This window comes from Cololabis saira, chromosome 7 (genome assembly GCF_033807715.1).
Source record: "Cololabis saira isolate AMF1-May2022 chromosome 7, fColSai1.1, whole genome shotgun sequence".
In the NCBI taxonomy this organism is placed as follows: Eukaryota; Metazoa; Chordata; class Actinopteri; order Beloniformes; family Belonidae; genus Cololabis; species Cololabis saira.
This window is the reverse complement of record NC_084593.1, coordinates 29271790-29282987: the sequence shown is the minus strand read 5'-3', so window position 1 is coordinate 29282987 and position 11198 is coordinate 29271790.

Genomic DNA, 11198 nt, shown 5'->3' with positions numbered 1-11198 from the left:
GTTTTTCTTTTTTCTTTTGGAAATGGTCTGCTCAGTTGCTCCCAGAGAACTCTATTTGCCTCATGTTGCTTTCCATTTTCCGTCCCTTTCCCTTAAAATTTCCAGGATGGGCAAAGTAATCCAGACTTTAAAGGCAGATAATGTTTTTATTTGTATTTATTTTTTTAATCCCAATTTTATTTTATTTATTTTTTCTCTCTTTCCCCTCCCCCAATTTTTCCCAGTGCTCCTACCTAAGGCATTGCTCCCCTCTACCAACCCCGGGAGGGCCCTACACTGAGCTCCTGAGCAGGTCTCCTGAGCTCAGGCAGATAAAAGGCAGATAATGTTGTAAAATTCTGTTAAATCTAAGTTTTTGCAGCTGGATTGATATGGAAAACTACTATGACAAAGATCAGTTGAGGGTCATTTTAAATATATTACTGCTGCATCACCCAAACTCAGTGAATGCCTCTAATGGCATCCTATATCATTTGCACATTTGATACTTAACCAATTTTTATTCTTTTTTTACTTTACTGTCAACCTTAAGCTACCCGTGAGGGGTCCCACTGCTAAAGTCTCTGGTTTGAATGTTCTGTTTGGTTGATTAGTTGCACTCCGGTCACTCATGTGTATCGTCTGTTCTGTCTGGAGGCTGTGCCCAGATAGCTTGTCCCACGATGGCTGCGAAGAGGAGAAGTTTTCTCCAAGTCTGTCAGTTTCAGATTAAACAGAGTGGAAGAATGAGAGGTCATTTCTGTACATGGAGCCCGCTTCAGCTTTTTAACCGGCTTCAGCAGCATTGCAGGAACAGCTTCTGAATACCCTGCAGTGGCGACCTCCTGCTACTCTCTGTCTAAGAAGGCAGTCGTTTATTTATCTGGTGTACCATTTAACACTTGATTCATAAGTGAAAAGACAGAAGACAAGCGACGCAGCAATTTAAATAAATTGTAAAGTATTTAACCGAAGCGCTTTCGAATGCTCTGTCCTTCATTTGAATTTATTTTTTAAGATTAGTGGCTCAGTAGATATTTTACAAAACAATACATAATGATTAGTCACCATATTCTTTGTTTTTAAAAAAAAATACTTTGTATTTTCCTTAGCTTTAGTGAAGAGAACAGAGGATTTTATGCTCCTTGACTCTGCTTCTTTCCTCACACAACATTTTTTATGTGCAAATGGGAAACTGTGTTATGTGGCTTGCCTCAAGCTGACAGGGTACATGGATTCTCCATCCTGCTGGTATATAAAAAGATAGCGAGGGCATCAAACTATGCCTGCTTCACTTATGTTCACATACCAGCTTGTACGCACTTGCATGCTCTGTCTGCCTTTCTCCATCTTGTCCTCTTTTTCTTTTCTTCACTTTCACTCTCCCTGTTCAGCAGTTTGAGGGTTAAATTGTGGACCCACACAAGCAGAGCAAGTCGCTCCCTTCCTGTCTCCCTGAGTGAAGTGTGTGCAATATTTATTTCATAGGGATTCCCCTCTCTCTGTCTGGACCGCTGCCGGCCGTGTTATCATGTTCTGAGCTGTCAGAGGACATCACTGTCACTCGTGGAGCATGAGCCGCGTGTGAGTCAGAGACAGAAGTTTTCTTTTGTGTTTTTATAGATATTTTGTGTGGAAATACTGCGATACTTGGAGCTCCACGTTAGAAAAGACTAAGTTAGGAGAACGCTTCTAAAATGTATGCAGTACCAGGTCAAAGAAAAGCAAGCATAAAGGTAAAAATGCCTCATGTGTTTATAATATACTGTACATACACAATGTGTGCACTACAGGACACACTGAGCGCACACATATACACACACAGGACCCTCTGGTTGTCTTCCCAGTCTACTGGATAATTCCCTCTCCGGGGAGCTGGTGTGAACCTCAAAGAGAAGAGCAAAGTCATTTGTCAAAGTAGGAATCTTTTTCTGCTCCTTGTATGCTTTACTGATCTAAATGTTATAACATTTGTTTCACTTTCATTGAAATACAAATCCACTGTGTTCAACAGTTGCAGCGTTGGGTTTTAAAGCTGTTTGAATATTGATTTAGTTTCATGTAGTGTGCATTTAATCTGAAAATGGAGTAGACAAACACACAGGTGGGTAGGAGGGTTCGCCGGTCAGCGAGGAAGAGGCACCTGCAAACTCATCAGACACTGAGCAACTATCTGCCAGATAAATCCCACACAAGCACAATGACAACATGTAAAACAAAGAAAATCTCCAGCTGATACTCAAACCAGGAACCTTCTCGCTGTGTGGCGGCAACATACACTGCTACACCAGTGTACTGAGCTTTAGGGTCACACTGTATGTCGCACTGCATTTATTCCTTAAATGGTTTGTCAGTCTTGCATCTGTTGTCTTGACTGACTGATGGCTGTAGGGAGACTCCTTCAATTACACAAAAGTTTTATCTACAACGTATCCAGTTCATTTGCTGAAGAAAATATCGAAACCTAAATTGTTCTCTAATGTGTGATTTAATTTAATCAGGCTGGAATCTACATGTGTAGTAGGGATGCATATCTCTCATATGACACATACTGTACATTTCTATGATGTGTGTCTACATGCACGAGCTGAGAAACAATTCAAGAACAAAAGACTTTTAAAAAGAATAATGATCAAGTCTTATGTTTGGTTACAGTGGATATATACATTTCCCATTATTAAATGAAAAACAAGTACTTTTAATAAATGGGATATTACCTTTAGAAATCAATTTTATTAGTAGCGAGTAAAAGGATTGTTAGTTCTTCATACCTTTAGAAAAAGTAATGCATTCAATAGTTCTTGACTTAATTCTTTCCTTTGAAGATTTGTCTCTGAAATACAGCCATCATCTTTTACTAAAACTAATGTGTGTGTTTTTTGTCAGCAAGGTCATCACTCTCACATGAGAGTGATGTATGTGTAGCTCTTCAGTCACGTGACTGTTGATGCAGCAGTGTTGAGCCGCAGGCCTACTTTCTACTCTGACGGGGTTGGTGGGCTGATGGATATGCTGTGTAAACAGTGTGTAAATTCTCCTCTGACCATGATGTTGATTTGAGGCAAACCCATGATTAATTGACTTTAACCCTTCATCTGGAAAACCATATATGGTAACTTACACATTTTATTGACTGATCCATAAAGGGTTTAACGGTAAAGTTAAGCCATTGACTGGTTTATGTTGGATTTCACCAGATCTGCATACTGATGTAATTGCATTTTTAACATTAAAATTGGTTTTCTGATTTGTATCCTCTTCCTACCTCTACTACAGAGCACGCACACACACACACACACACATAGTGTACACACATGCACACATTTGTCAAAGTAGGTGTCTTTGCTACAGTGATGATGAAGACAGACCCACTTATCCAAGGCATCTCCAGTTGACAAACACATTATATACAGGACTGTCTCAGAAAATTAGAATATTGTGATTTTCTGTAATGCAATTACAAAAACAAAAATGTCATACATTCTGGATTCATTACAAATCAACTGAAATATTGCAAGCCTTTTATTATTTTAATATTGATGATTATGGCTTACAGCTTAAGAAAACTCAAATATCCTATCTCAAAAAATTTGAATATTCTGGGAATCTTAATCTTAAACTGTAAACCATAATCAGCAATAATAAAATAATAAAAGGCGTGTGTGTGTGTGTGTGTGTGTGTGTGTGTGTGTGTGTGTGTGTGAGTGTGAGTGAGTGAGTGAGTGAGTGGAAGAGAGAGATAGATAGTGTGTGTGTGTGTGTATATATATATATATATATATATATATATATATATATATATATATATATCATTTTATCCTGTGCATGGTCACGGGGGTCTGCTGGAGCCTGTCCACTTCATCACAGGCGAAAGGCTGCTCAAACATGTCACACTAAACTCCACTCTTGATGTAAATATTTTTCATTTTGACATTTTTCATTCTGTTGTCTTCTTGTCTTTGTTAGTTATCACTGGTTTGGATGTGACATCACCCCTGGTTTTATATTGTTAAGGAGACCAAAGAGCACATCTGTTGCCAGCTTTCTTTCAGCTTTCTGATTTGTTTCAGGTCTTTTTTATGTCCGCTCAAACTATTATGTCAGATCACATCACAGAGGTACAATTTATTGCTGTGCTCAAGTGATGCTTTGAAGGCAAAATTTGAGATGATGAAAAAATATTTCTCTCTAATTCAAGGAAAGCTGACTCTCAAGGTCAAAGTGGCCAGTGGGCTGATATGAGTCACATAAGTTACCGCCTGACAGCGATGTTGGCCACAGTTTGTGTCATCACTCCATGGATCTATGTGATGCTGGCTGTTTCTGTGCAACAGAGGGAACAAGACATGCTGCCATATTTCTATTGTTTGATGCAGAAATCTCCCAAAATGTATACCTACAACTGTTTTAAAAATGCATTACACATTCTCAACTAAACTTAAGCTATTGTATTCTTTAGCATTAATAGCATTAATAAGTAAGTCTTCAAAACAACCTCTGCTATGTGTCGACATGAATATATTTAGTATCTAAAGTTTGAAATAGGGGCTAACTTTAGTCCGTTCAGCTCAAAACATCTGAGAAAAGTAGTTAAACTCTCATAAAAGTTATATACATTCTCATGACAAATTTTCCATCTCACATATATAAAGTACTACCTGATTGGCCTTAGACACATGGAAGCATTAACAAACATTATTGTATATGATGCTGAAAACCTTCTGAGTTAATGGTCCACACAGTCCCTGTAAATAATGCATGTGACCCCACTGATGGGTCATCAAGCGTGGTTTGTAAATTTACACATACTAATGTTAACTTGGTGACTGACTGGCATGTAATAATAAAAAAAACAAAAAGAGGAAGAAAGAGGAGAGAAAATGTTTGGACAAAAATAACACTCAATAATCCTTGGACCCTGTTATTACCTTATTTGATACTGTTGCACATCAGAGTGATAGAAAAACATTTAAGAGTTTCCTTTCAAAAATGTACTGTTCCTCAGTTGGAGTTTGGCCTCGGGCAGTCGGTACTCATCTCTCTTTCAGGTAGAAATTTGTTTGTGAGTCAAGTTTTGAAACAAGTTTGGGAAAAATCTTTCTTGCTCTTTCTTTTTTAATTCAGTGTCTATAGTTTAAATTGAGGCAAAATGATTTAAATCTAAAATAATTTGCCACTTTCTTAAAAAAGCATTAAAGTCATGAATGTGAAAGTAGATTTTTTCTATGTTAAGGAATAACAGGAGGTCCTTAAGCCATGAGGACAATGTGAGGGCAAGTGGTAATTTCCATACCAATAATATTGCCCTACATGCACCGTCCCAAATCTACTTTAATCTGATCCAGTTTTCACTCTGGTTTTGTAAATGGCTTAAAGATGCTGGCAGATATTCATCCCTAGGTATCTAAAGCTGTTTTTCTCGAAGGGAATTTCTAAATCAGCAGTTCGCAGGGCTGTGTTGTTTACTAAAAAGCACTCACTTTTTGAGTAGTTCAGGTTATAGCCATAAAATGTTCCAGATCTGCCTAATAGTCCAGTTATACAGTGGATAGTCATTAATAGTTCAGAAACAAACAACAATAGGTCATCGGCATGTTGAGAAAGTAATGCCTTGATCATAACTAGTTGATTTAAGTGCACTTCATTCCCACTCAACCCTGTCAAATGCCTTTTAAGCATCTAGCGAGACAAACACTTCTGGTGTTTCACCATGCACTAGGGATGGAAGGACATTGGGAGGTCTGGGAATATTTGAGAAGGAATGCCGATTTTTCATGAATCCCATCTGGTTTGATGATATGTCCTGTAAAACAGATTAAAATCTCAAAGTGAGTATATTAACTAGAACTCTACAGTCAGTATCTAAAAGTGAGATCTGCCTGTAGGACTGCACTCAGTACTGCCTTTATTAGTTTTTTATTATTAGGATATGAAGGCCTCTGTCAGGGTTGGAAGCGGCGTTCTCTGATCCAAAGAATCAAACATTTTAAGAGGAAGGGGGCTTAACTTATGTGTCTGATTCATTTTACTCCTCTGGATGTAAAAGCAAACATCAGGAGAAGTTGGAAATGTTAAAAGGTTAAAATATTTACCGACCCTCTTTTTGGCTTATTAATTCACAGTTGTCAGAGATATTTAGTCTTCAACTGAATAGTTATTTCCTTTGGGTCTGATTTTAACCTTCTGGTGCTCATTTAAAAATCTATGCACTGAAAATAGAAAATGAAGATGTTTGTGAGTAATTTCCAGCCATTCATCTTCTGTTTAATTCATTGTGAATGAGTCACCAATCCAGAAACAGAGACAGATCCAGCAATGCTACAGTCTCTGAGACATACCAGAGTCATTCCAGGTGACAGTGTGGAAAATGTTATTACCCAGAGGAGTTCAAGCTTGTGTAAGGGCACCATAGGGAGCATAAAACTTTAGGTGATAGATGGCCCCAAAAACAAACAGCCATGAAATTGTGTGAAAACAAACATTCATATAAAATTTAGGCTTTTACACAAATGAATGTTGGGCTGGACTACTATAAAACGGTTTCAGTTTATTGAACTGAGCCATCATTCTGTCACAAGCACATAAAACTGAACACTGTTCCTCTGTGGAGATAATGAATTTTACCTCACAATAATAAACCAGGACACTTCTTGTTAAATTGTCTGGAAGAGAAGAAGAAAAAAGTTTTAAAATGTCAGCTGATGAATGTGTAGCTCTTCAGTCAGTGATTCCACATTATATGTAGTATAATACATCATGTGTACGTGTTTAAATGATTCCCCCTTACATCTCAGGATGTAAAGTAAAAGCATTATCTGAGGATGACAGAAACAAAAGTATTTTCAGTGTAATAACATTGTCATCCATCTGTGTTTTACTTTAGGGCTCATTCTTATGAAATGCATGAACACTTAAATATTTCAGTTTTTTATCTTTGTGATCTTTGGTAATTAAAGGTAGGGTAAGTAATTCCACGCGCTTTCTAATCCTGAGCACTTTTGTCACATTCAGTGAATATCTCATCAGCATCTGCAAGAGTACCTGGTAAAAACTTAAAAAGAGCAGCTGGACTGTGTAACGCTGCCATGTTTCTGTGTGAACGCCTGTCAGGCTTCATTCAGCTCTGGATTATGTGTTTGTTTCTTCTGCCACACAGATGGTGTGTAAGGCTTCATGTGGACGACCTTCGTTGCAGCCACATGTTTGCACCACCAGGGACACCCTGAACACTGTAAAAACATTACTGTCAATGATTTGATCCACCATCATATTTACCCTTTCCTGGTTAAAATCAATGTTTCTGCCTCAACAAATATCTGAACAACCTCTAAAGATTTATGCATGCTTAAGTTTATAACATTTTTAATTTTGGGTGTTTTCATAGGAAGAATTAGATAAGAATTTGTCATACTTACCGAGCTTGCCTTTTCACTTCACACATAAACAAATCAGGCAGATTGTGGCAGAAAACGTTTAAGTGATAAGTTTCCTATAACATTTAAAACATTTTCTCAGAGTGTATCCTACTTTGATTGGATAGCGAAGAAAGGAGCGTGACCAAGTATGTAGAGGATTCTAGGAAACTGTATAGGAAGAAGTGACCCGGGGAGCAGACAATCAAAAGGGAGGAATGGATAAGGATAAATTTAAAAAAAAAGAAAGACGAATAGATGTAAAAAAAAAAGTTACGAGAAGAAATTTAGTTGAGATCTCATCGTACTGATTCAGGCCCACTGGAAGGAGGCAATAAACAGCTGTGACATGACATAACAGAGTTGATGATATGAGTTTATATCAACATTAGTGCAGTCGGGGAATCTCTCAGTTCACCAGGATGCTTTGTTACTGACTGCTCTACCTGAGGGCTAACTCAGATGAAATGATGGGGAGGCTGGTCAGAAGAAGTTTAGCAGAGGAGGAAACTAAAAGGTAATGAATTAAAACAAGACAAAGGGTAATTCAGCTGTTGGCTGAGCAAGATATCCAGTTAAATTAATTATAATGAATGAGGGGTTTTACTCCAACATATGGAGTGAATTGATGACTGATCATATAGTATGATACATCATATATCGCATCTCGATTCTTTTTAATGTACTACATTTCTGGAGAAGGACTTTCTCTTTACTTGTGATTTATGATTGCTTATCTTTCAGAGAGCTATTGTTTCATGTTTATGCCTCAGTCCAACAAGATCAATGTATTGACCTTCAAGCAAGCTGGTAATATTTTCACATTTATGATTACAACTTTAGACTTTGATGGAGGTCTTCTTTTAAATATCACACTGGTCTAAGAAGTCCAGTTTGACACTGATATGGCTCAATGAGAATATTGATTTTTCTGGATTTGAAGAATTGAAGAGCGGTATACAAAATTGACACGTGCAAAAACACACCACTGTAAAGGGCATTTAACCCATTCAGACCTGAATCAACGTAATGATAGGATGTTAAGTGCTTTTTATGTTACATAAAAGTGTGGCAAAAGGTGATATTTCATAACAGTCACCGACAACTTAAAGCCACTGACGGGTGATGTGAATAACATTGATTATCTTGCAGCTTTGGCGCATGACATGGCGTGGGATATACTGTATTATCAGGCACTCACACAGATAGGACAGAGGGCTCATGCTCTCCAGCTGCATGTCTGCTTTTGTTTGTCAACTCACTATTTGGTTCACACAATACATCTCATCTGGTTTCAGTCCCCTCTCACATTATCTCTGCCTCATCTGAACTTATCTGTATTTCCTCCATGGCTGTTCTTGCCTGCAGCCTCATGTTTGCTGGGTCACGAGACATGTGCTTCCAGTTTAAGAAGATTGGGATTCCGGGAACCTCCTTAATTAAGATTTATGATGCTCTGCATCTTTTATAAATCAAGCATAAGCATGGGAATATCTTAAGTACAAATCTAAGAACTGTGGAACAATGGAAGAAGGTGATGAAGAGCGATTTCTGTCACACCGGGTGGATGGTTTGGCGTGACTGCATCATTTATGCCATACAGAGATGAGATTACAGCAGGATGCACCATGGGAAGAAGGCAGACTGGTGTGTTGACTAAGTTTGACGACCAGCCTGAAGAATTGGATCCTTTTCTTGATGGGTCAGACTTTATTTTTCAAGGGCATGCACCTGATATTACTTATGTCCTATATGTCAGTTGCAGTGTATATAAATATGGGAGCAACGATTTTTGTCCTCAAAGGTATGCAAATGTGTTTTTGTGTTTGTTTGCTGGCTGTTGAGCAGATCCAGCAATGAACTCTAATTGGCTCTGATCAAATCTGGCCCCACTCTGCCTCTCTCCATTGCTTTTAGGGTGCAGAGATAATGTTTATTAACAGAGGCGACTGGGGCCTTTGAGAGTGTGCATGTTGCTTAAGTGTGGCTGAAATGAGGCGTGATAGGAGGATAATTTTATTTATTTGAAATTGGAGCTGCTATTTTCATTGAGTGTGTGTTTGTCAACATGTAAACTTTGCTTTTTTGTTAAAAATGAAATGAATGAGGCCTAAATTCAGACTGGAATCATCCAGAGGTAGATATGTGTCTAAAACACATTGACAACTATTTGAAAAATCTTTTTAACTTCTCTTTGAGTTAGATGGAAGATTTGTTTGAGTTTCATATTTGTGTTACTCTGGCTTTGTCTAGTAGTTTATAATCCATCTGCCAGCTTCTCGAAACATGTACATACAGATGATCGTTCATGATTGTATCGTTAAAACGTTATTCTTAAATATGAAATATAAACAAAATCATGATCATAAGTTCAAATGTTCAACAAAGAGTTATCACTGTTTCTTGTCAGATACAAACAATATCGTCCGATCCAGAGCGATGGAGATGCAGTTGGATGTCGATAAAGAATATTTGGGTGAACCATAACCTAAAGGCAAAGCAGTAAAGCTCCAAAAGCAATCTTTGTGTCTCTTTCTTATTCATCTTCTTTTTTCTGATGTGATTTAACACTAATTGAGGGCAGTCTTTTAATTAACTAAATGGTTGAAAAACTGGTTGAAGTTAGATGCGTGTTTATACTATAACTTTTGGATGTACAAAATGAGGTGCCGCTGGGAGCCATAGATTACGCTGAAATCAAGCCCCAGAGACCAGTTTCAGCAGGCAGCTCTCATTCGGGCATTATCTCCCACTGCTGATGGATGATGGGGGCAAGTCTTATGTTTCTTGTCACATTAACTGCCAGAAGGAAGTCTGACATGAAAATATTGCAAATATACCGTACATTATGAAATAATTTAAGTACTCAACCTTGAGAACTTCAAGGCCATTAAATTCAAAAATGTTACCAAACTCTTAATATTAACAATTTTAGCGTATTGTTGGTCTGCCTTAGGCTGCTTCCAGGTTTAGAAAAACGCATTTTAGCTCCACAACCAATACATCGTACTAAGAAATGATTAACTCACTGATCAGTACAATTATGGTCTTGAAGCTCCAGGAGGAGTGGGGACAGAGGAAAGCAAATGTGGTGGGTTAAATTTACTTTGGAGACTGGGGGTTGGAGTTAATCAGAAGTGTATCACTTTACAGATTCATCCCTCACCCTAATATGAAGTTGCTGAAAATGTAGCAACTGAATAATTTGGTTTAAAGATGCTCAGAACAGGTTTTGGTGGATATTCAGGAAGAAATTAGTAAAAGTTGAGACAGCTTACAGTAAATCACACAGGTGAACCTGGCTGCTCATGCTCAAACCAATTTAGAGCCACACAAAAGCTCTTACACTGGTCCTGATTTTTGAAGGCATTTTTTAACCGCCAAACAGGAAGTGATGCCATAGCTCAGAAATATTTCAGTCTATCAGAATCAAATGAAGTACATTGACTCGGAACTCTTTTTTTTGAGTCTTAATGAACAAAACAAGCAATGTTTACAAAAGCTGCTGTCACGTCTTGGGGTAAGGTGTGGACCCAAACGCAGGAGAGCAGGAGGCGGGAGTCTGCAAAAAACAGGATTTATTCCAACAAAGGTAAAAACAAAGCGCTGCAGAGCAGGATCAAAACAAACTAAACGGGGATCAAAAACTTGGGGAGGAAGAACGTGGCAGGAAACATGAGGAACAAAACAGTACGGTCCGACAGGGAACAAGGGAATGACAAGACCAGATATACACAGGGGATAACGAGACATGACGAGACACAGGTGCAGACACGATCAGGGCAGATGGGACACAGGCGGGGCAAA